General features: G+C 37.8%; 1 long non-coding RNA gene across 1 annotated transcript; it reads left to right on the forward strand.

Moving 5' to 3' along the window:
- The first annotated feature begins 1861 nt into the window (after positions 1 to 1861).
- On the forward strand, positions 1862 to 21018 carry LOC110355281 (uncharacterized). The gene is made up of 4 exons (XR_010473692.1): positions 1862 to 2249; positions 6688 to 6816; positions 7818 to 7968; positions 18877 to 21018. It is a non-coding gene; the product is annotated as an uncharacterized LOC110355281 (long non-coding RNA).
- The last annotated feature ends 5486 nt before the right edge of the window (positions 21019 to 26504 follow it).

A 26504-nucleotide genomic window follows, 5' to 3' on the forward strand; every position in this document is an offset into this window, starting at 1 on the left:
CTGAGAAAAATTGCCTGGTTTGTTGAGCAGTCTATTATCTAATTTACAGACAAAACATGGACAGATGAATCATCTATGGAAGAGGAAAAATCAGAACTAGTTGCCAGATCCCCTTTTTCTTCCCCCTGTGCTCTGTTCACAATGCCCCTTCCATGGGCAGGTCTCTGTCATACAAATCCAGTATTAGGGCAAACAGAAAATCTTTTGGCTATGATACAAGTTAGATCAGTCACCAACATACATTTGTTTTCAAGCTGATTGAATTTGGAGATGAAACAACTATATGCAAGCAACAGAGATGTCTCTATGCACCAATTTTGAATGGCAAACAGTTTGGCTGATGCAGGGCTCAGAGGAAGGATCCGAGGGATCTTTAGGGAGGCTTTTATGAAGAGAAAGAGCATCTCCATCCCCTGGGCAAGTGGTAGTCAGGAAAGATACCATCAGGAGGTCAGAAGTAGCTTCTCTTCTTTTGCCTTTCTCCCAGTCCTGCTGGGTTCCCACAAGGGCCTTTAGCCCTGGTGGTGAAAGAATAAAATACAGCAAACATCTCAGCCTGCCAAGTTGCTGCCATTATCCTCAGTCAGGGCAGGGTTCACGATCTCCATGGGGCCTCCTGCCTGCCTGAGGTTGCTCTGACTCCAGCTACAGTCCATTGGGATTCTTGCCACTCTGAAACGCTCTTCTTCAAGGGAAAACAGAGATGGGGCCACCCAGCATGAGATCATTCTGGCAAGAGAGGAGTGGACCATGGCCAGGACCTAGCTACTTCTGTAGTATTGACTGAGGCAGTGTAAGCATTCATATTTTCCTTAAATTATGACATGAGGAAAAGTCCTTTCGTAGCTTATTGAGCTGGAAAAAAAAGAAACAATAGCATGACATTTTCTAATCAGATATTTTCCCTGCTTTTCCGAAAGACAGTGTCCATCTGTTTTAGCATCTGCTCAGTGCAGTTCAATATCTTCCTAAAACCAACAAATAAGTGAAATGGCTTCATTTCTTTCAAAATGTCAAGATCTAAGAATTTCCTGGGGAAAAAAGGTTGCACATGTTGTCATCATTACTGCAAAAAGTGTCTCTGATACCCGATCTCTCTGCTTGTTTAAATACAGTATGTAATCTCAGTTTATTTCGGCAGGTTTGAGAAAGGTACTTGACTCAAAATTTTGATGTTTCCAAACAGAAATGATTTTTTTAAAGTGCAAAAATTTGTCCTGCTCTGGATAAAGATACACCTTCTTTGAAGCCCTTACAGCAGTAATGGGGGAGCAGACTGTGTCCTCAAAATGAAGCATCGCTTATAACATGAAACATTTGATGGAAAACATATTTTTGAAGTAATAAATCAATCTGTACTGGTTTCATTTCCATGTATCTCACTATCCAATGGGAGAACATGGAAGGAGTTGTTCATGAAAGACTTCTGCTGGCCATCTTCCCCTTTCTCTGAGCACTTGCTGGCAATACCCCGTTCGATTGTGTTCTAGTTTCCCCAGACATGAAAAGCAAATGCTTTTGCTCCTGCTTAAAAACCTGAAAACACTGAATTTTCCTGTCACTTCTACTAAGACTCCCTGGAGGTGACTCTTTGGATTATGTTTTTGCCCTTAGGTTTACTCCTTCTGCAGGACATTTCACAAAAGTAATTTGATATCAATATTCATGAAATAATTCAAGTTGGAAGGGACCTTTGGAGGGCATTCAACAGCTCCACCTCATTAATCTACTCACTCACTGTGTTCATAAAAGAATTTTATCTCAGTGATCATAACCTGGTAGCATCTCAGATCTATGCCTGCCTGGCACATGAATGCTTCTGCTGTGTGCTATATTTATAAATTCACCTTTTTTTCATGCAAGTTTTAGACTGTTTTGTCAGACTGAATTTATCTATAAGTTTTAGTTCATTGAATAAATACAAAAAGTAATGCCACAATATTTTAGTTCAGACAAAATAAGTTGAAAGGAATACTCTGAGAAACAAAATTGCTCTAGTCTGCGATATCTTTTTTCAGTTTTGCTGATTGCTTTAACTCTGTTCTGAGTCTTAGAAAGTTTTAAAATTATTGCATCTTATATCACATAGTCTCCTTCCTATGTGTGCTGATCCTCCCTCTGCCTTGCAGGTTATTGATTCCAAATGTGATCTTCCAGCTTGTGTTTCTGCCATTCTGTGCTGTCAGTCTGATATTGCCTGCTTAGATGAGGAAAAGTGGCCCAGGAAAGTATCAGCCGGCATCTGACAGGTAATACTAGCATGAGGCAATCTAACCATAAACTATCAAAAGAGTTAAAGGCAACTGTGTTAGTTAGTTGCTCCTGTGGGAGCCAGATGGGATTTCACGTGAACCAGACAATGATATGTCTACAAAGACTACTTACACTCAAAATTTGACAAATGTATTTCCAATCAGAATAATCCCCACAGCCGAGTTACCCAGGGGTTTCAGACATAAGAAATGATACACTGTTCCATCGGCCTTGTTAACACTGAGGTAACTGCCCATTTTATTGAACACCAGTGGCTCATGTTTGGCATATAGCAGCAGCAAAGGCTTCAGTTTTGCTTCTGTTTTCACCACTGGACAGAACGTGAGGTCTGCAAGTAGAGAAAAGTTGCTCATGCACATGTACTGACATCTGCATCAGTAAGCACTGAAATCTGATTTAACCCACCTATTTCTAATCCTTTCTTCCTTTATCTCACACTTAGAATTGTTGCTGGTTCCTATTAGCATTTGTACATCTCCATGAAAATTGGTAGATTTTTTTCAAAAAGGAGTTTGGAAATAGCAAGAGATGACAACAACTGACAAATGGCAGGGTGAATAGCAAAGCAGAGTGAGAAGCATCATGATGCCTTAAGAGAGAGATTAAATACAATGAAATGAAACATAGATGTCATACATATCAAAACAAATACATCTAAATGGCTGGCCATATTTATGTAAAGAATTACTCTTATATAGCAAAAGCAGTAGAGTTTAAATTAGTGTCTTTAAATGGCAGTAATTAAAGAGTATGAGGCAGCAGTATTATCTAGAAATAGATGGAGATATAATAGCATGAGTTGGTGATGGAAAAGCCTCCATTCAGTATATAATTCTCATCAGATTTTCTTTATCTGAAAGCAGTGTTATAGCTTTATCATCAGAGTGACTAAAATTGAATGAATTAGAATGTCGTCTGGAATTAAGTCAATCTTTAATTATTATTCATTCTATCAATGGAATCCTTACATTATGAGGGGAAAAGACAGTTCATCTGATAAAACCAGCATGAGAGGTGATTTCAACCTGAAATTATTATAGTTTTCAGCAAATTACTTCAAACGTGTTGTGTTAAGGCTTTCTACTTGCTTATTTTTAGCTATATGGACAGATTCAGTGAATCAAAAGTGTACAACAGCTGGTCTATATGTAGATTTTGGTGAGAAATACAACTAGCACAGCTAGAAATTTTAGTACAGATTTAGTTAGAATGATATTAAATACTTATTTACTGTGATACTATAATAAGTATTTTTCTTTCTATTTTTGTCCAATAAATTCTGTGGAAGCTGGGCTCCTAATCCAGGATGCTTTAGAATTAACTTTGTAACTGAATAATGCATTTGGGAGAATAGTCCCTAGAAAAAGGAAATGTATTTTAAAGAGTATTTAAGTGATAATATCAAACCAGGAAACTGGGTAGCAGTTGAAGTTGTGAATGTAAAATATGTTTCTTATGCAGGTGTCAAAAAGGATGAATCCATATATCAGATATACATATATGATATGTGAAGATTTTTTCAAAAGGTCCCATTTCTGAATATTGGTGAATATTGAGATGCTTCCTTTCTTTTTAACACACGTTTGCGAAAATAGAAATATGAATAACCTCTCTTTGACAGGTCAAATTCTACAGTCACAGGAGCAGCTATATTCATTTCCTATACACTTTCATGAGTTTTTACCTAGGAGCACTCTCAAAGCCATTCCTGGGAGCTGCTGGATGCAGCACAGGGTTTGCCCTTAGAGGGACTTGCAGCAGTGCGTGTCCTGAGGGCTGATTGCCCCCCATGGCCCTGGCTGGGTCTGAAGTGGGACACAGCTCTGGAAGTGCAATAAGAACCATGTAGTGCTCAGGTGACTGAACTGAGGAAGCAGCTCAAAGCTTTCCTTGTTAGGAAAAGCTCTAAGACTGCTTTTAAATTAAACCCTCATCTCCAACATAGAATCACAGAATCACAGAATGTTAGGGATTGGAAGGGATCTCGAAAGATCATCCAGTCCAATCCCCCTGCCAGAGCAGGAACACCCAGATGAGGTTACACATGAAGGCATCCAGGCGGGTTTTGAATGTCTCCTGAGTAGGAGACTCCACAACCCCCCTGGGCAGCCTGTTCCAGTGCTCTGTCATTCTCACTGAGAAGAAGTTTCTTCTCAAATTTAAGTGGAATCTCTTGTGTTCCAGTTTGTACCCATTACTCTGTGTCCTATCATTTGTTGTTTAACTAATCTTGTAACAGGAAGGAAGGAGAAAAGCTGGGAATATGTTTGAATTTTTCTTTTACACTCCTACTAATAACAAGAATAAATCTAGGAAAATACGATAGGATGCCAGGTTCGTTTATCCTATTGGACTGTGTACTGTTCTTTATAGCATCTGGGAACTGCTGTTTCTGTATCCCAAGCATGCAATTCTAAATATTCTGTACCAGTTGTTTAAGGAGACCTTATACACAGGAAAAGTGTCTGATAGTGTATTTAAGCCTAAGCATAGATGAAGTATAATGAACAGTCTGTTAAATGTTAATGTAATTTATCCTTTCTTAATTTACAAACATGACAAATTGCATGTATTTAGTGTTAATCTGTTTTAGACATTCATTTGTTTTGACCTATGTCCATAATATATTATGTACCTTGAGATATTTATCTTGTCACTTTGAAACAAGATTACGATTAATATGACACACATGAGTTTAAATTAGTACTCCAACTAGAGATGTGTGAGTAATGAATTAGCCACAGTCTTTAACTGTTGGCAGATCATTTAAATTGCCTGCCTCTTCCTGATGCACAATCTAATCACTAAATACGTACGAGGTCTGAAGTCAACATGTTTTTTAGATCAGTGACTAAGCAATACTTTTTAAATACGTTTTTTCTAAGGGAAATAACAACAACAAAAACAAAAGTTAGTTTGGGACTGTATAGTCAGATGTCTGACTGCAAACAATTCTTCCACAGATTTGTTTTGTCACACCACATTTGGTTTGCTATTGTAAGGTCAAGCCTAAAAAGTTAAGTGGTTGCCTATAGGAAGCAAGACTGTAATTGTGATATCATTAGAAATACTGAATTGTGGATAATACTTTGTATTTGTACTTGTCACTTGTCTGGTTTTTGACAAGAGGAGGCAGTTTTGATGGGCTTCCTGTGGTCCTTGTGTTTTTTATCCTGTTATCCAATTTTCTGCTGCACTGCTTTCCTTCTGTCACTCTGACTGCCAGCCAGCCTTGCCTCCTTTACTGGAAGGACATACAAAGCTTTTCGCTATAGTGGACAGAAATAAAAGGAGAGGCAATAACAGGGCTGAATTTTGATAAGTACCTTATGTTCCCTCTCCAGGCTAAGTCATACATGATCTATATATCACCTGAAGGTCTTTCAGGTTATGGAAAAAGCAACATTTATGGAATACGTGTATATTTATATTTATTTTTTTAATCAAATAAATCCTGAAGAGAGAGAAACAACCTATGATTTTAAGGGCTATTTGTGGATGACAGGGAAACACTTAAGTTTAGAGACCCTGTATTCTTCGAAAAAATCAGAAAAAAAATTCAGCCTGTAAATCACAATGTAAGTCCTTATTTATAAGCAAGTCCTTATTTATAAGCAAGTGAATACTACCCCATAAGACTCTACCCTTTATTCAGGTCATAACATTCAAAAATCTTTGGTTGTGAATTTCCACTAACTTTCCATTTTTTTGGAACTGGAGTTTGGCACAAACAAGATTGAAGGTATACATTGTTTATAATCTGTACTTGTTTACATGTTGATTTAAACTGCTTTAGATATATTTTATGCAAAACTGACTTAGTCTCTGCTAATAGCCACATTTGCTCCTCTTCACTGAAAATAAGTATAACTATTGTGTAGCACTTGATTTACTGCATGATCACCTAGCTTTTTGTTATACTTGGTGCCAAAATTATTTGTCTGAGTGTTTTAAAGCCCCATCCCTTATAAACTTAAGGACACAAGCATAATGATGGAGGCAAGACATCAAGGCTATGTTTGAACTGGCAAAGCTAGAAAAGCTTTGGGTTCCTATGGAGGTTCGTGCCTCATTTGGACTCCATTGTGAGGTTAGAAGTTTTAACAGCCAACCTGCGTCTCACCATGCCCTGGCTTCTTCAGCAGGGCCCTGGAAGGCAGATGAGTGAAGGGCAGCAGCCCACAGCCACCAGGTTCCCAAACTGGACAATCAGGAGCACAGGGCAGCAGGTGTCCTTGGGGCTGTGGACCATATAGACATGGCTCAGGGGAGCTATATCTCATTCCATATGTGCCTAGTAGCTTGCTCTAGGTCTTCAGACACCACCTAGCTACTTTGATTCCCTGCCTCCTTTTTGCATAGCTGAGGTAGAAATGCTCTTGCTAACAGCTGTTCTTTACTCACATGCCATAGACTGCCAATCACGTTGTTCTGGGCATTGCAGAGAAAGAAGACATTAAATGGAAAAAAAGTTGTTCTTGAAGCTATCAGAGACATAGCTGCATTACTGAAAGTACATCTAATGTAGTCCCATCATCACTGGTAAGTATTAAGAGAACACCTTTCTTCTTATTCATTAAAATATATTTTAAGCACAGGGAATTTTGGGCTTATAAAGAACATTTTTCATGTATCTTATCTATTATTCTTCTTGCTAGACTCAATACCAATCTCTGCTATAAAGGCAAAAATAATTGCCCTAATATCTGGGAAAATTTGATAACGTCATTTTTGGGGAATGAGGTGGTCTCCCAAAGAAGTGTCTGAATCCTTATTAGTCACTTTTAAAACTATTTTGAATAATGTAATAAGTCATGAGATCATAGATAAAAGCCCTACTTTGGTTATGGGTTGGGCTATGACTTAGTAGACTTCTTTTTATAACTTTATTTTTAAGACGGCTTTTTATGTGCCATATGGGGTGTAGGATGTAGTTGGAACAGATTTGGTCTGCATTAATCAGTAACTCATCCTTCATACAGAAGAGAATTAGTGTTAAAAGTAATGAATTCTCTAACATACTTGGTCAGGGACAGCCATCACATACAAGCAGAATGATTGCTGTCCTTACAGGGCTTCTTCACAGCCCCTCCTCCATTCCAACAGAACAGGGAGAGTACACAGTTTTATGTTTGGAAAGGAGTGGTTGCAGGAGTCAACACTCACACTGGTTCACTGAGAGGCAAAGGCGATATGGCCACAAACTGATAATAGTTAGTCATACCCTGAGCAAATCTGGGATGGGACCACAGGAGTTACATGACATTGTAAGAAACCTGACCACATAAAAGAAACTTAAAGGTATTACTAAGCTTTGAAAATTCAAGAAAAAGGAAATCATATCAGTCTAATGCTCAAAGGTTTGGTAGGTCAGAGAGGAAGAAACATTTTTGTAAAGAAATAGGTAGGACTTTTATTATATAAAATATATAATTTATAACTAGCAGTAAAATGCACTATCCAATACATTAGCATGATATTTTTATATATTTTCTCTTGTTTTATTTTATACTACTGACATAAGAAATCTTGCTTTTCATTAGACCACTTCAGTCTCAATGAATGGCTGACATCTGGTAGCTCCCACACCTCGGATGGCTTGCAGCAGAGCATGCTGAGTCCTCTGCGAGGTATGAAAGATGCCCAGGAAGTACCTCCAAGCAATAAAAAAAAAATCTCTGGATTCTTAATTACGTATGTGACTTTCTCCTGTACTGGTTTTATTCTTACATATAACATGGCACCATTTTATTGACCTGTTTGTATATATCTCTTCTACTTTTATGTTGTTTGCTCTTACATACTTATGTGTGTTTTTTCTCATGAGAAACTGGAGGGTTTTTTTTACTCCAGGCATACGTTTTTGTGTGTGTTTCTGCTAATGTGTGTTCTTGGGTTCAGGTAGAGTGTCACAAATCCTAACCACTTAAAAAGCTGAAGAAGCTGAATTTATGCCCCAAAAAGTGCTCTTGTCTTTAGTGTGCTGCAGAATACATGCGCATCTATGCATCTCTAGGACCTTTTTAAAATTTCTAGATTCAAGTACAAGCTAGATGGATGATGATCAAAACACTGGCAACACAAACACCTATTCTGTTCAAAGGTTACCTACATTAAGATTGTGCTTTTCTGTTTTAATGATTCTTGTTTTCAGGTAACTTTTATAGGCTCCCACGGTCTAGTCCTCGTAAGTCAAATGTGACTTCGATGCATATCTGAACTTCTGGATTCTCATTCATACTGAAACTCCAGATGTCTTGTGGGTTTTGTGTCACAGTAGAACGTTGCAAGGCACTTATTGTTGTTTCAGCTCACCTGCAGTGTAAGACACAGTATCTGTATCTGGATTTGAACAACCCATTTCAAAATGAAATTGTTTTTTTTTTTTTTTGACCCAATGACTCTGGTCTGGTAATTTCAGTAGCTTTATAACTGTGCACTGTCTAGACTCAACCACAGAAATCAGGTTTCAAGTTTTCTTAGGACTGAATGATTGTGAGAGACAATTCCTCTTCTAAGCAACAATTAGAGCATTAGCTGAACAAAGAGCTTCATCTGGCAATTAGTATTCCTGTGGTGAACAGGGAGAGAATTAGTCAGAGATACAAGAGGCTCAGGCTGCAAGAGATGAAGCAAAATGCTCGGTGTGCAAGCTTTCTGATGCTCCAATGCCTTTTCTCCTCCCAGTTTGAGAATCTCTTGCATTTATTTTTCACAATAGGTTAATGCTCTCATGTCGAAAGAATACATTATGGCTCAAACATTCATCTCTGCTTCAAAAGATAGGCAACCGCTACTGGAAGCAGCAGGGCTCTCTGCTGTGTTTTCAGTCCTGAGGCTGATCAATAAACTCTGGTTACACAAGGGAGGAAGGGGTAACGCACTCACACACTGCTCAGCCCCAGGAATGCAGAAAGGATGAATAGAAAGCTAAATGTTTCTTTAAGGAATGAGACCCAAGCACAGATGGCACTCTGTATTCATGGAAGGCTCCCACATGGTGCAAAAAATTAGAGCCTGCAGGGCCTCATAAAAATAATGGAATCACCTACATGCAAAATCTTCAGCCTGATTCACTCTCAGCTACATCGCTGTAAGATAGTTGGAGTAAAGGTACTAAAGTCATTGGATTAATGCAGTGTATGCTGTCCTTAGAGCTAAACCTCACACCTACTGTGTGAAGTGCTTATCTAAAGGGCTTGTAGTGACTTCATCATGAATAAACCAGGCAAGAAACCTAAAACTCCATCTTTAACCACCATGAACCAGATCATCGATACTGTTTGGGGCCAATGATACTCCTGTTGAGGTGCAAACAACCCAGAAGCCCATCCAGGGGTTTCACAGGGATAGGAGTTAGGTCTTGTATTAGCCATTTCTAAAGCACCACCTTTATAGTTCTTTTCTTTAGCTCAGAAGTAATGTGGAGACAGAAGAAGAAAAAAAGCCTGGTCTTTCTGTCTGCTAATCATTAGATCTCAAAGCTCCCTTAAGAGAAAAATAAACCAGTGTCATGCTCAGCCTTCTAAGTTGCAAGTCAGAAGAATGAATTTCTAGATATTTCAGAATATCAGATGTCCTAGAACATATTCAAACATTGCTGCTGAAGGAACTTGGCTAGTTCCAGGAATCTGGACCTTAAGTGGAAACAAGCAAAACTTATCTGCTGGACATTTGTAGTGGATGTAAATAATGCATACCACTTAAAAAGAAATGTTTGCATTAGGTTTAGCCAATTAAATCTTTCCACAGTTTCTATTGTGCTAAATTCACTTGGGTTACTTAGATCAGTGCTAAAACAGATGTAAGAAGAAAATAAAATTATCTATTGACTTGGATTTAATACAAAGGCTTGCAGCTTAGTTGTGTCTTTGATGTCCTCTAGTAAATCACTCAGCAAATAATGTCATTTCTTCAGAATTTAGGTGCTGTGGGTGTGTTACTTCTGAATTCTCCCTAGTAATGGGAAAAAAACCAGTTATGTCAGTATGATGTTTGCTGATTGCTTTAAAATAAACTTGTATTTGAATTTCTGATCCTGAAAAACTTCTGTTAAAAGGACAGAATGGTAAAATCAAAGCAGTCTCAGGAGACAAAATCTCTTCATCTAACTGCTGCACTGCCATATCTGCCAGACTGTACTGAAGGCAGCAGTCTGGGCAGAAAGGAGATGTGACTGTGTCTCCAGCCCACACACGCCCTAGGACTTGTATGTGTTCCTGCCTGAGGAATCTTCCTTTCCTGCGTTTTTACTGAGGTAAAGGCAGAAGGAAGGGGACTCTATTAATCCCACATCCTTCATGTCCTCCCAGTTTCAATTTTCTCAACCACAAGTGAATTGTTTTGTCATGGTTTTCTGTTAAAGGGGGTCCCCTACTCTGGGATGCCACCTGAGCTGTCTTCCATCAGGCTCCAGACCAGGGAGGGCTTTCAGGACTCAAGACTTTGTGTAAATCCACCAAAATTGGACCTCAAATTCCTGGTAGAAAGGGTTGCTGGTGAGGTACTGGTTGTGCGAACTATTTGGTTTTGAAACAGAACTGACTTTGGAGGGAAAGAACCGTCAACAGACAAAAGTCAGTGCCCACCATACATCTTGTATGGGTACACTTTGAATGTTTGAAGCTGGGATAAAATTAGAGACTGAGAAAAAAGAGAGGATTGTTACACAAATAGCAATGAAGTTGTTACAATTTATGAATAACAGTGTGTGGTTTAATTACCCTGTCAAGTGGAGGCACTGTTATCTCTGTACAGCCCCAGAGCATTGTATTGAAAGCTTTCTTCCTGCCTGCCCATGTATCAGCTGTAGCAAACTGCCCTCCCAGACCAAGGAGCTGCCCCAGCCTAGCAAGGCAGCCTATAGAGTCCCTCTGTGCCACTACTAACGGCAGCTGTTGCTGCTAAGAAGGACACTTAAGTATAATATATTTCTCACCAGACAGATTTTCCACGGGTGCTACAGTGTCCTAGATTGTTCATTTGATGGAAACACGTCCAAGAGCAGCATAAAGTGTAAGAGGCTGGGCTGATCTTAGGCATATAGCTTAAATACCTTGTCTAAGATAGATGAGTGGAGCTAGATTAAGCATTGCTGAATTTGGAGATCATAGAGCAACAATCTTACAAATATATATGCTTAGTAGACATTATAGAGACAGCACATAAACTAAGTTGGAGTAATTAAATAAGAGGAAGGCAAAGGGGTGAAAGAAAACACCATCTGCTAACTCTCAATCAGTCACTTTTAAGCAAACTGGAATATAATGAAGGCCATTGCATTCTGATCATGAATAGATACTTCTGCTTGGCTTGTGTTATTTTTCCTCAAAAGTAGTGCATATGTTTTGTAACATTTTGGTAAACACATGAAAAAGGGAGAAAAAAAAAAAGCTAAAAATCTCTGCTGAACTGTATGAAAGACAGCAATTTCGATGCTTCATAAGATTTTTTAATATTTATTTTTATTTATTTCACAGACATTCTTAGTAATATTTGCAATATCAATAGTTTGATCTGCAAGCTAAAAGCCTGATTATGCATTGTCAGCAGTTTCACGTTGTCATAAAAACACTGTGTTTGACAGAGTGAATCCAGATCAACACTAATCCATGATCTTTCATTCTCAGTTATTTATAACCACTAACTGATACACTGAGTTTATTAGCTGACTGCTAAATGTAGGGTATTCATGGAATCTAGACTAGGGTTGAAACAGCAATTGTTTTTAAGTCTATGCATTTTCCAACATGAATGATGACTTTGTAAGCTATTAATATACAAGAGCAACATACAATGGCATACCCACCTGTCACATCAACTGCCAGCAGCCAATAACATATGTTAACACAAAGCCAATGATCTTTAATTAATACTTATAAAATGAAAAAATCAATTAATACTTTGACTAGATGCAAATAATTCAATTATTGCAAAAAGTCAAATCCATTGCAGCATTGTCATAGGCATTCAAATCCTACTCGTGAAACACTTAAGCAGATGAATGACTTTATATGAGAAAGAACATGCCACAACACTTGGGACAATGTATGTACGATACTCTTGTGCTTAAGTGATTTTTTGAAAGAAATGATATTGAGACATGCAACTACTGACACAGTCTTTTAAGGACAATTTCAACCACACCTGTGGTAAGGATTCAGTCCTAATGATCTTAATTCAGTCTGATTATGAAATCAAGGAAGACTTTTGGGAATCTCTGCAAATGTTGTGGGGTTGGTTACTTGTAATAATATTTAAAATTCAGTGTCCCTGAAAATTTCATTTGAATGGATTTAAAACAAACAAACAAACAAACCACTGCTCATCACTAGATCATTTAGAATGAAAATATTAGAAAATTTAGAATGAAAATACTGTATGCCTCTTTTGGGAGTTGATTTTGCTCTCCCTGGTCCTGTGCATCTTCTGATGTTGCCAGAAGGTAGTACGATGAACAGTGTTGTGGGATCAGTGTCAGATTCCTTATTGCTGCTTTGGCTTTGGAGTTACCAGCAATTAAGTCCCCATGCTTACAAAGTCTCTGGCAGCACCTCCTTGCAGGGAAGGCACACTGCTTCACCTGGGGAAGGGGAAACCACAGCGGATAATGCAATGGGGCTGTGCAGCTGACAAACTGCAGCTAAAACATTTCTGGGGAAAAGAAATCCTGTACCCAAAATGCTTTCTTTTTTCCTGTCCAGAACTCCTCGAGGAAAGGCAGTGTGTTGCTTAACACCAGCACTAAACAAAATAAACCCAAGAGGATATTAATTTTGTTTTAAAATCTTGTTCCTGATGACACGGCATTAATTTTTTTCTTTGGTTACATCAATGAAATGAGACATATTTCAGCATGGAAAAGGAAACCTGGTAAATTTACACCAGGCATTAATTAGGACTTTGAAGTACTTGGAACACTTGACCTGATTTTAAGAAGAATTTATATGATATCTGCTATGTTTTGCTGCTTGCAAGTGCTCTTCTTTTGGCCTAATTTTAGTTAATGACCTTTAACTGTGAAAAGCAAACTTAGGAGACACAGATGCAATTTTGCTTGAGATGTGCTATTAATGATCTGTACAAAGTCAGGAGTTTGCATCTTTGCCAGGTCTTAGCATGCTTTTAAAATTATGCTCCCAGAGATTACACAGTCATCTCAGTGCATTTCAAATCAGTTTTAAGGCTGTTCAGGCTGGAGGATTAAAATACAATGCTTGGGTTGACAGTATTTCAGCCCAGCAAACCGGGACAGCTCAAGCTCAGACATGAATCAGAAGCACAAATGCCACTCTGGGTACTCATGTAAGATTTGAGGACTCTGAAACCGAGAAAAGAAAAAGTCCATCCCAATCGCTTAAATGAATGGTTTTCTGTAGCAAATAATTCTTGTTGCTGAGGCAAAGTGAATTGCTCCTTCTACATTCACTGTAACCCAGCTATCACCAGATAAAATTTTTCCACGAATGGGGCTCCCTGTGGACCTTTCCCACAGCACCATGTTTCTTTGCTTGAAACTTCCACAAAATTAAACAAAAACCACTATGGGGCTCTTTAAATGTGAGTCTTGGGGAACTGCTTTCTAATCTGCACAGTACAGCAGGGGAGTGGCAGAGCTATGATAAAAGTGCAGGGGCTAAGTTTCTCTCATTTTAACATAAAAAGCTGATTTTCCCCCATATATTTAACTTGTGTCACATAGCCATCAGGGAAAAGTGGGTGCTGAAGAATAACTCTGTGGGAGCAACTTCCACAGCTAACTTTTGTGTCATACAACTTAATACAGAAAATGCATCTTTACTGTGATTTTTATTGTCTCAGTGGAGTTCTTTTGGCTTAGCTGAATGCTACTGTGAATTCCCTCTTGCAAAATAACACCCTGCTTGCCTATTTGACATCCAGAAACTTGAAGAGGTTAGTTGCACTCTAACGTCATAGTCAATTACTTTTTAAAAGACAATTTTACCAGTTGGCACCCAGGTAACTTCCCCCTCCTTGGAGGCAGCCTCCCCAGGTCAGTGCTGAAGTGCACAGGGGAGGCATATGCGCCATATCTGATAGAAATAAATAGATGACATCTCCACATAAGAAATAATCTGATTTACCCTCTGCTTTGCTTATGCTGATTTATCTAAAAGCAGTGATACAAGGTTTATATCTGCCACTTATTTAATCACTAAACTCCTGCCATGATCCAATTCCTATTAAAAATTGAAAAGGGGGGAACAAGTGTATTTTAGCATCATGAAACACACCATTCCCTGCCTGTCATTTCAAAGCAGATTAACCATGGTCCCTGTCACACATTCATTATGGGGAGAAAAGGAGAGGAGTGTTTCAGCATAGTCAGCCAGGCTACTGTGGTGAGAGTCAAAAGCTGCCTTCCGTTTAATATTTAGAAGTCCAAGAATGGTCTAGAAACTGAAAAGGAATGAATTGGCTGGGTGTGGTTTAACTGAACAGGAAGAAGGGGCAGGAACATGATGGAGACCAATAAATATGAGACTCCCAGATAAAAAGATTAAAAAAAAAAAGGCAGCGCTTGCTTTCTTAGAAACATAGATGTCACCATTCCTGGTTTCAATAAAAAAGCACAAGGGACTTCACAGCCACATATGTACTCCTTCATTGACAGTACTGGCCTACATACATGTTACACACTGAGCTTATTTTGCATTTATTTGTTTTACAGTGAAGAAATTACGTGCTGGAAGCAGTTGTGGGGCTCCTGAGAAAAATATATTTAAATTCTGCCACCAAATTAAAGGAAGGCCTCATATGATGTTTTGGTTCTATGAGTCCCTGCCCTCCCCTAATTTGGTCCCCTTACATTATACTCTGTCTGCTCTCCTTTGCATTAGCATCTGGGCCCCTTTATATGAAACCACTCTTATTCTAAAAAGAAAAGAGTTTTTAGCTTCTGTCCAAAAAAAGACTTATGAAATAGTGCTACTTATGGAAAAAATGCCCTTGGCTGTTGACCCAAAAGCCTTTCCCATCTCCTGGGAGAATGGTTGGGACTATTCAGGCTATGTAATATTTAGACAGGGTGAGAAACATGAACATTAATCAACATTTCTCTGATATGGTGGTTAGCAATGGGCACTCACTTGCTGGCAGGAAATCACCCTCCAACCTCCTTTGTGTTCTACTGGGCAGTCTGCGATTAACAGTCCTGGAGCAGAGCAAATACTCAGTCTACTCTGACTGAAGAGGAATGAAGGTGGTTCAGAGATTTCAAAACAGAGGTCGATATTTGCTGGCTCTTAGGAGCATATTTTTTCTGTACTGTACCTGGCTCCCAGACAGCAGGAATACGGTATCTTTCTTACTAAAATATAACCTTTTCCCATATAGAAAATGTAGCGGTAGGCTGCTGACACAGAAGGACTCCATGCTATCACAAACAGCTAGTATATATTGCTCTGACTATGGTCCTTTCCAACTTGCCAATTAATAGTTTAAATAAGCCTAGACAGTGAATCCCTGCTAAGAGACAGATACACACAAAAGATTAAGAAAAATGATGAACATAATAGTACAAACATTTTCAACAAAGGACTGTACACAGAGAGGTAAAAAATGGAAGCAAATTGTGGAACATTGTGGTGACTACAGTGTCGCAATGAATAAGGTGTATCATTGGAGGTAAAAGTTGTATCAACTTAAGTTTTCATGACCTGTCTTTGATTTGTGTCAGAAATATCACATGTGCTGTGAACTTCACAGCTTCCCAAGGCTGACTTGTATATACAGTTTTTTTCCCCATTGTCCTTGGCATAAGGGACTTCTCATGAGCACAGATGTAAGCTTGTTCAGCGTGGCTGAAGATTATACAAAGCAGTGATATCCCAGAAGAACAATGTGGGCCCATCCATTGCCTGTGAAAAATCCAAGCATCTCCTTCACAAAAAAAAAAATCATGAACCACCCTGTACAAGCAGGGACCATGAGGCTGCTGGTTCTGGTTTCGTTTTGTTTGTTTGTTTGCTTGTGTTTTTTCCTGTCTACGGGATCATATGACCCAGATCTGTAGCTCCTGGAAGGCTCCCTTGAGATGCATCTCAAAAATGTTGTAGGTAAATATAGTTTTAGGTAAGTATGAATGCCTTTGTTAACCTGGAGGCTGGCTTAACTTCACTGGAAGCTGATGGCAGTGTACAACACATGGGATGAAATAAAATTTGGGGGTGCAAACTGTCATAAAAAAACAGTGGAAATTGCATGGATCCTGCAAGGCTGTTCAAGATGCATGCACAATTTCAAACCATTCCCACCTCCCCAAACATGGGGATTTTGAGTCCTGTGCCAGTGCCAGTACAGCCCCTACAAGACCAAATCCTGAGCTCTCTTTCTAACTTTCAAAAATGTTTACACAGGAACATTTGGAAAGATAAAATTCGAATAGTCTTTTAAACATAAGTAAACCATATCAATCCTTTTCTATTCAGTTTAAAATCTTTTATTCTGAATGACATCGTTCACACATAGTGATTTAAGGTGACATAACTGTCTGGCTCCAAATTCCACCTTTAGCTGCTTCAGATGAACCTTATTGTGTGAAAACGAGCCCTAGATTATAACTGATACGTGCAAGACTGCCCTTTGACTCCTTTGGCTGTTGACCCGAAAGCCTGGGGGCAGATGAAAACGTGTTAAAATAAATTAGCTAAAAGAATACCTGCTTATTATTAAAAATAGGTAGAATTTACTCCTCATGCTATTACAGGTAAGTTTACTAACTCTGTATTGATGGTTTTCAAAGTCATTCTAAGGCTCTGTGTCACTTCTTATGTTTTAAACAGAATTTGTTTTAAAAATTATTTTGGCTATCTGTCTCAAAGTGATGCACTATTACCAGAAGTTAGTATTTCCACAAAGCATGCACTGCTATTTTATTATTGTTTTCTATTTCTAACACATGGTCATTTTGCAAGCCAACTTCATCTCTAGTAAGCTTACAGAGAAATGGGAGAATTCACTGAAAATAGCAACACTATTCAGTGTTGCATGAGAGACCATCATCTGCTGTGTCTTATGATCACCTGCTGTGATCTCTAAACTCCGGGGAATAGAAACTCTTGAAAGGATACAGAACCAAAGTCTGAGCTGTATTTAATTAACAGTTCAAGAAGTCTGGGAACTTTGTGAAATAAATTATGATATAATTAATGTTTTGTATGGTAAGGACATACATTTTAGTGAAAAAGAATGATAATAAAGTGTTCAGTTTAAAAAAACAAATAAAGTAGCTGAATAGAGTTCACATTGCTTTTCTCATAGCTTGCACATACTGCTAGAAGTAGCCACGTTGGGTTCAGATTCAGTGTCTGCAACATTTGAAGAGACACTGGAAGTACATTAAAGTACCTTCTGCCTTAAGAAACTGATTTTAAGAATTCCTCTTCATATCATACATAATTTTAACATGACCTGACACACTGTAGAGTTCCTCCCACATAGTCACACAGGAAAAAGATTCAGTTGTGCACAACAATAAAGTGAGTGTGCACTGTTTGGTGGCATACAGAACTATACTTCCCCTTTAGCAGAACTGTATCTGATGCAGTATTCTGAGGGACCTTTGTCATATCATTAAAAAAATAGTGAAATTACAGAATTATTTCAAAAGTTTGTATGTTTTCTTCCATCTGGTATATCATTAAATCAAGTGCAGAATATTTGTACAAGATGTGATCTCACTATTGATGTCAAGAGACAGTTCCCTGTTGATATTCTCAGCATTTGTGTCTTATACTAACAAAAGAGGAAAAGGTACACCTAGTGTAACAACTAGTATTTGCTATCATCATTTTTGTAGAAAATTGAGTTTAAATGGCAAGAGTCATTATTAAAATCACATTTGGGAAAAAAATATTTTAAAGTAATATATATTCCTATAATCAGGGACAACTTTTAGGAGATATGAAGAAATATCTGTAAAGTTATTTGAATCAGATAGTAAATACTCCAGTCGTTTCTTAGTTTATTATACAAATTTGATATGCCATTGTATGTGATAATAATGTATAAAATGGACTAATTCTTTTTTCTAAGTGAACCAAGAGATTGTCATTTGGAACACATTACCTGGTTTGCCATTCTCACCCAAGCAAAGAAGTACAAGGGCTTGAGCTGAGCTCTTTTGAATAGTTTCCTTTAGGTTTAGTAAACTTTTATTCAGAACCTTGGATCAGAACATTTTGATAATAATCATCACCTACATTCTCAAAAGAAAAAATGGGTTACATGAAGTGAGTTTGGATGTGCACTGTTTTTTGGTGGATCTGCGCTGCTTATGAAAGCTCAAGAGTTCAAATTGCAAATTCTAAGGTTCTTCCCAGGGTTCAGATGGTTAAGGTTTATTTGTAATAGAGTAACTTCAAGGGATACCAACTAAAACATCATTTTTCTGTTTATTTTTGTTTTGTCTTTCAGTTTCCCAAGTAAAATATTATATCATGGAAACTGGAGAGAAGCATTTTCCCTGCATTATCCACTTGACACTATTTAGCCTTTATTTTGTTTCAGCTGTTTCCCTTCTTTATAGTTAAATGTTTCCTCTGTATTTTTTTTCTTAACTTTTTTTTTTTTTTCCCACAGCAACAAAAGCAGCAAAGATATTTAAAAACAGAGCAAGATCAGATCGTCAAAAAACCCCAGATGGTTTCTAAAGTGTTAACAGTATTCCAAATGCCTAAAAAACCTCCTCCTGAAACCCCCAGTCTCACTTCTAGGTGCAAGTAGAAAGTGTTGACTTTGGTGGAAGTTTATCGAGCAGCAAAGTTTACCTCATTGGTAAATCAATAAGACAAGTTTAAAAGGATTTTTACAGGGTGAAATCAAATAGATAAATTCCATGAAGATACAGAGAAAAATACTTCAACAAATATGTTACTACAAACTCCATGTCTGACTGGGAATTTGCGAATGTGAAACTTCATATATGAATTCCAAAATCAAATATGTAATTTGCATAATTTTATTAGCAGTGAGAAGGATGCAACACATTCACTGGTCAGAATATTTGCTTCTCCCAGAGCACCTGCTGATACCATTTCCAGATACTTCACTTGTGCTGCATTTTGTGAACTCTTTGGTTTAGGAAGAGACTGTTCTGATCATGGGCAATTTTCCTGAATAAAAGATGCCTCATTTACATTTAAGGGTGTCATGTCATTACAATCGGATTTAATTTCTGTTTTGCCAGAAGTTTTAGGTTCACGCTTCTTGAAAATGTAGTTATGTTAATGGCACACACATATTTTGACTACTGTCCTTCAAATGTCCTTGTTATGCCTGAAATTTTGCTAAAACTGTCTTTACAGTAGGCTTTTGGTGAAAAAAAAAATCACTTGTATCTAAAAATATATACAATACATAATTCTGATTGTAAGTGCTGCCCAAGCACAGAAAAGAGAAGATCTTGGCTGGGGTGAAGGTCACAGAGTGTTTCTATGAAACAAGTCTGTAAACAATCACTGAAATCAGTTTAAATGTATCAATAACAGAAATTCATAATGTATCCTTGACAAGAATAAAATAATATGTTTAACATCAATACATAACTATGTTTGCATTCATATGAATGAGATTTTCTTTGTTTCCATGAGCAGAAGCAGAAACAGGCTAGATACTTTAAATTTCTTCAATAAAAATATGTAAAAAAGAAATGTTAAAATTACTCAAGGAGGTGAATCCAGTAAAAACTTTTAAAAAAGTAATCAAGAAAATTTTAAATTAAGCCCCTGCTATTATAAAAATAGATTCCTGGGATAAAAGAGTCAACAAAACATCCTTTTTTCCCCATGTTCTCCAGCAGGATTTCTGTCAAGATCCTTGTTGGACATAAGTAATAAAATTATTTTGTGAAGATTTCTTGTTATCAGCTGAATGCTGCAGTCTCCTTTCTGAATATAGCTCAGAGTGAAAGATGTGAATAAAGGCATGTTCTTTGATCAAACTGCTATTTTCCCTTTTCTCCATTTCATATTTTATTCTTCTCTCTGTATGATAAATTTTGTTGGTGGCATATAGCTTACTCTAGTCTTAAAATACAGAAGATAGTAGTCCTTGATCAGTCTCAGGGATATAGAACAGAAGCAAATAAGAAAGGTAAAAATATGTTTCAGAGAGAAAACAGTGAGAAAAAAACATGTGGATAAATATTATTTCATGAAATCTCTCTGCTTCTTCAGGAACTTATTTTACTTGGAGTACCAGGGAAGGCTGATCTGGACAAAGCCTTTTGGAGCAGTGTGGCCTTTTAATATAACTGCTAGGAAAAAAGAGCATAAAAATTATAACTATAATTAATAGTCCAATTTGAAGAGAGACTTGTTTACAGAGACTTCTGAGGTTTTTTTTAATTATTATCACAACATATACTGGTTGTTTACATTTTTATTTGAAGCATGTATTTATGCATAGTAAAGATGTAAACTCATGGCCTGTACCTCTTTGCACCTTCATTTGACCTGTTTTGCAGTATTTATCTATAGCACATGGGATAAAGTCAGTCAGGCACTGGGGAGAAAAGAGATTTGATGAGCTCATTCTATAATATTCAATCGAAAGATGAGAAATTGCATCTTGTTTCCTTTTATTCATTTAATCCCTGTGAAATTAAGTTCCATACTCGGTGGACTGTTTTGTTTGTGTTTTCTGTAGGACTCTGTAGGAGGATCTATCCTTCATCCAAACCAATGTACAACATATAAACTGAATAAACACAAGTTGAATTCACCAGAAGCTTTGCCAGCAATACAATAAAATATAATGACACTTCTTCACATGCAGTTGCCACGTCTTACATGTTTTGCCCTCATAATTAACCTTCTGGGAAAAGTAATATGTGATAAACTTGTTGCAGGTGGTAATAAATTAGTAGATGCAGAACTGATTCAGAATGGCCATGTCCACCCATCTCTAGCACAGATGTTCTGTGAAGGATTTAGAGACTGTTTTGCAGACACAGAGCCTCTGAGGTGAATTAGTTGCATGCTTACACAGGAAAATGGCAACAGTCCCTTTCTGCATGTGCTCCCTTGATGTTTTGCTTTTTCCTTCCTCCACATCCTCCCACACAGAGCTTTTCCCATGCACAGCATGTCCATGTGTGTAGATTGAAACAGGTTTTAATCCACAGCACAATATTGCTTCTATTGCATTATTATTTTCCATTAAAACATCTTACAGAATCTTTACTAGGACTTCTAAAAATTTCAGGAATATTACTTACTAAATCATCATAAAGTACTTATTAATTTTTCTAAGAACTGTTACTAGATTGGAGCGGCATAATTTTTGTGGTCTGAAGGGTTGGTTTGGTCTATGAGGCTATATTTATCCTATCATAACTAGGATTTTGAGCACAGATAAGGATCACCTGTATGTTATCATACTTAAGTCCCAATGCTTAATTCCTTTGGTTAAGAAGTCCTTTTGTATGATTTTTGAGAATGGTAGCTATTTTTGAGATTATGCCTCATAGCCTTGTCAATATTATTGGTGTTTATTTTGTAATTCTTTTCCTTGGCACTGGCCTTTAATCTCAGAAATCTTATTTAGAATCCAAACAGACTGAGAAAGGTCTGTCTGGGCTCTCCTATGACAGCTGTAAAATAGGTTACATGTAATGTACTCAGATAGGTTCAGCAAAGCTGTCCCTCTCTACATTTAAATAATTCATCTTTTCCAAATTGGGAGTAACTCAATGTTAAGTACACAGAAGCTCAAGCTTTGATATTCATGTGGCTACTCAGCACTTCAGGATAATACATTACTAGGTTAAGGAGCATTGAAGACGAATATTTCTGTTCTTGCAGCATTATTTCCCTCAGTTGTCATATCTTTAAACTAAAAATATAATGGTGACAGATATTCTGTGAGATAATGGTTATAACTTGATTACAAACTTGCCTCACAATGCCAATGGCATTTCTATTAATGACAGACAGCAGTCTTTCTGATCAAATGAATAAGGGCTACATTTAGAACCTGATACACAGTCAGGGCAAGAGTTTGGAGACCATGTGAGTGGCTCTTTTGTGTCTGTTCTTGGAGGGCACTGTGCTGTGCCCTCCAGTAGCAGATTAAAGTAGCAGGTTAAAAGAAATGGATGAAGAGGCTAATCCTGTTTCGCTGTGTGTTCTAGTTACAAATTAAGGCCCAGATCTGTGGAGGTATGGAGGTGCTTTAAGTGCCTTCTACCACCATTTCATCACTTAGACCTTTGCTGAGATAGATGGGAGTTTTCAAGTAACTTTGTGGATGTATACTAGATTTCCCAGTGCAGCATCAAGTCTAACATTACCAGTGTATTCGTTACACATTATTTTAAACATCTCAATGATTGTTGTGATTTAGCTATGTACCTTTAATGACAGAAGCATTAAAAACAAATAACCAACACAAAACAAACTGAAAATAATTACATTACTTCCTGGTCTAATGATGTAAAACCCCCACAGCTCACATTAGATTTACAAAAAGACCAACAAAACTGTGAAGGCAAGTTTTGCTCTTTTAAGACCTCTTAGTGTATGAGCATACAGTGCCTCCACAGCCCACTGCTTAATTTGTAACTATTAATACTCCACTCTCTGAGAACCACAGCTCTAGAACATCCCAAAAGATTTTCCGTGACACTTGGGAGTCACAAACAAACAAACAAAAAGGCACACTTCCTTTGAGGATGAAAAACCTTTTCTAGGTCTGGATCTACATGTTCTCTGCTTCCCAGAGCACCAGTGCAGCTCTATCTGGATGCAATCTGTTATACCTGTAGGTGCAGAACAGTCTCTCTATTGGTTTATTTTGTCTTCACAACTCAAGTGATATTTCCTTACATAAGAGAGCTACCTAACCCATGTCAAACTGGGAGGAAAACAACTTTGGCTCACAGTTGAGCCAATTAACCAATTGCCACAGAAATTATTTTGTTTGTATCTCAGATTTTGGCAGCATGCCATGCTGTGATAGTCCATGAGGACTGGTATTTATTGAGCTGTGCCCTGATAAATGTCACCCCGCTTGGTAGGCATCATGAGTAATGAGCATACTCATTGTGTTACACTTCACTGTGTGCCCTCCTGGATGCTTTGATGGTGAAGGGACCCTGACTTCTCACTTCCCACCAGCTATAGGGATGTCTGGGATTCACTCTTTTATTTGGATGAACACAGAGACTGCTTAAACTGGCTTTTAAAATGGCGAGTGACAGAGAATATATCACAGTCCTTGGATAACTGCCATTGCTGGTAACAACACAGGTTTTATTTTAGTCTGAGCTGTTCTAGCTTTAATGTCAGCTATCTGAATCTGTTACCTCCTACTTGATACTTGCCTATAGCACACTGACAACATGTACAAATGTGAACAGAAATTCCTACGTTTCCTCTTTCTTAATACTTCCCCACTCTGCTGTATCTGACAAATGTTGTCATATACCCATTCACTTTTATTTAAGCAATCATAACCTCAATCAGGTTTAAGGCACTAACCCCTTTTTCTGTGCTGGAATGGTCTGTAAAGTCAAAGAGAGACCAATTCTAAGGAAACCTCCAATTTCCCGGTCATTATGGTGGTGCCTCCTCATGGTGCATCCTCACAATCAGAAAGTTGAGGAGAGCAGCTTCCAGTATAGGGACATTTCTGAGGTACAGCTGAGAAAGATAAGCGTATGTCAAGTAGTTGGCTGTGGCTTGCAGGTTCTGCTGAGTTGTGAAGGCAGTGAGAGCTGAGAGCCTTCACCATGCAGAGAAAAGATTACTTTTTCATATGCTGTATGAGTGGGAACCAAACTCCTCTCATGCCCTGAGCACCAAGATGTCTTGCTTTATGTGATACAATATACTGGTGCTAAAGTTGCACATAATATAATGCAGCAGGTAGCTACAGATTCACAGCTGAACAGACCTGCTAAGAATCATATTATTGTGCACAGAGGAAACTGTATGATATGAATATGATCTGACACAACTGACAAAACCTGACAGTATGTATCAAGCTAATCATGCATAGAGCAAATTCGGTCAGGTTTCAGAAAACAGGTTTTTGTTGTTTAGTTATTTTCCAAAATACTGCATAAAAGCCTGTTTTTTGACCTTTTGCCCAGTTCATTGAAAGTGATGGAAAAATCTTTGAGTTCATGGGTTGTTGGATCCAGTCTGGAGACTGCAGCAGTGCAGCAATTTAGTTAGAAAGGCACCGTCACAGCCACGCCAAGCCAGAGCGCTAGGGTAGGTGGAGAGATTCAGAATCGAGCTGAGATTCATAGGGAGAATTATTAATGTGAAGCTTGCAAAGGCTCTTCTCCACTGTGTGTAGCTCTGTGTAGCAAGATCAATCACTCACTTCCACATCAACCAAATTTGTTCAAGATTAGGAAGATAGTAATAATAAATAATTAGCATTTACATCACACCTTTTATCTTCAAAGCATCTTACAGTCACTAATTAATCCTCACAACAGTCTTGTGAGTTAGGGATTTTCATACCAGTTTTGAAGCATTCATTAAGGACGCGAAAAAATAAAAAAGGCAACAAACTCTCCCCTCCCTGAGTAGATGGGTGTTTACTGCCTACCACTGCACGAGAAAATGTGCTGTGTCTTGGGAACACTTCTGTTCCAGTAATTCTTGCACCGTCTAAAAAGTAAATATGTATGCATCATAACCTCATGAATGAAACATAAGGTAAAGTAAACCTTATTATTTTAATTCATTGTCATAGTAAAAAATATTACATACATGAATTTTGAAACAATTACACAATTATTTAATATTTTAGCAATTACTGAGAGCATCAATTATGCTTTCCTGTTATAGATTCCTGAAATATCAATAGAATATTTGAAAGTATCTATTAACTATCTATTTATCAGATGAGTGCTGGGAGCATAAATGCAGTGGTCCTGTGAGACTCTAAAGCAGCTGTGTTTCTCAAAGCAGCTACAAGAATACATGAAATATTGCCTGTAATTTCTTTTATAACCAGTTTAACATTCATTCTGTGCAAAAGAAAGAAAGAAAAAAAAGCTGCTAATGGGAAAAGGAGGAAATGTTAATGAATTCTATCCCTAACTCATAACGCAGGTTACTTCAAAACACACGGTATCTTCAAATCTTTCTGGTTAGTATGTAACATAGAGGAGTTACACTAAAAGATAAAGAATTGCAGAGAACTACAACTGCTTGTGACTCTCTGCTCCCTATTGTGTGTGCAAATTGGAACAGATCCACTGAAGGAGATGGGTCTCAGCTGATTCATGCCAGGCAAAAATGCAATGTGACTTCATGGTTTATAGACCCTCTTTGTCTCAGAAAGTCTCCCTGATAGGCAGCTATGCACTTTTCCAAATGAAAAAAGAACAGGCTGAGAAACCATTAAATGGGGACTCAGTTTTGCTCTGTGGCAGTTTCTCAGATTTTCACTTTACTCATGGGCAGAAGAGGAAAGTTAAACAAATAGCTTCTTTTTTGTTTCAGGACAGGAAAAATCTTCTTTTACTTCTTCAGTATTCACATAAAGCAGATTACTGTTACCTTGAGGTGAAAATAGGTTCATTTAGTGGATTAAAAAGCTAAAACCAAATAATATCATTCTTGGGAAACGCAGTGAAATGGTATATTTACTTGGCATTCTGTTTCTACAGAGACTGTTCATGCCCTGTTCAAGCTACTAGCTTTCATGCTACAAATGAATGTAAAGTAAGGTTACAAAAAGAGAGTTCATCACTGAATAGCTGCATCAGTTCAAGTTGTGTTGAAGACACAACGTTGGTAGAAAAGCAAGTCTCTGAATGGAATGTTAACTATCTACAGAAATATTTAATCCATTTTGCCATCTATCCTTTCCAAGAAATCATAAAGCTTCATAAATCTGCTGAGTTCTGCAAGTGACCCCTTCTCCGTGCTTATGTTCAAACCTCCAGATCTTTCCTTCCCTACTCTCTGGCCTCTCCCTTGGATCAGAGGGCCACAGCTCCCCTAAACCAGAGCTTTCTTAGCGGCTCAGGTTCTTTTCAACATCACCACACTCTGTCTCTGATAAAATATGTCACTTAACCACCTAACAACATGTACATTTAGTACAAATTGCAGTATATCCCTATATGTACAATATGTACATTCATTATAGTATGTATTGTAGCACATGTAATACATGCATATGTAGTGCTGTAATTTTTCAATGCCATACAAAAGAGACTTACACACTCCACTATTCTG

The sequence above is a fragment of the Columba livia genome, chromosome 7 (assembly GCF_036013475.1).
Source record: "Columba livia isolate bColLiv1 breed racing homer chromosome 7, bColLiv1.pat.W.v2, whole genome shotgun sequence".
NCBI classification, from domain to species: Eukaryota; Metazoa; Chordata; class Aves; order Columbiformes; family Columbidae; genus Columba; species Columba livia.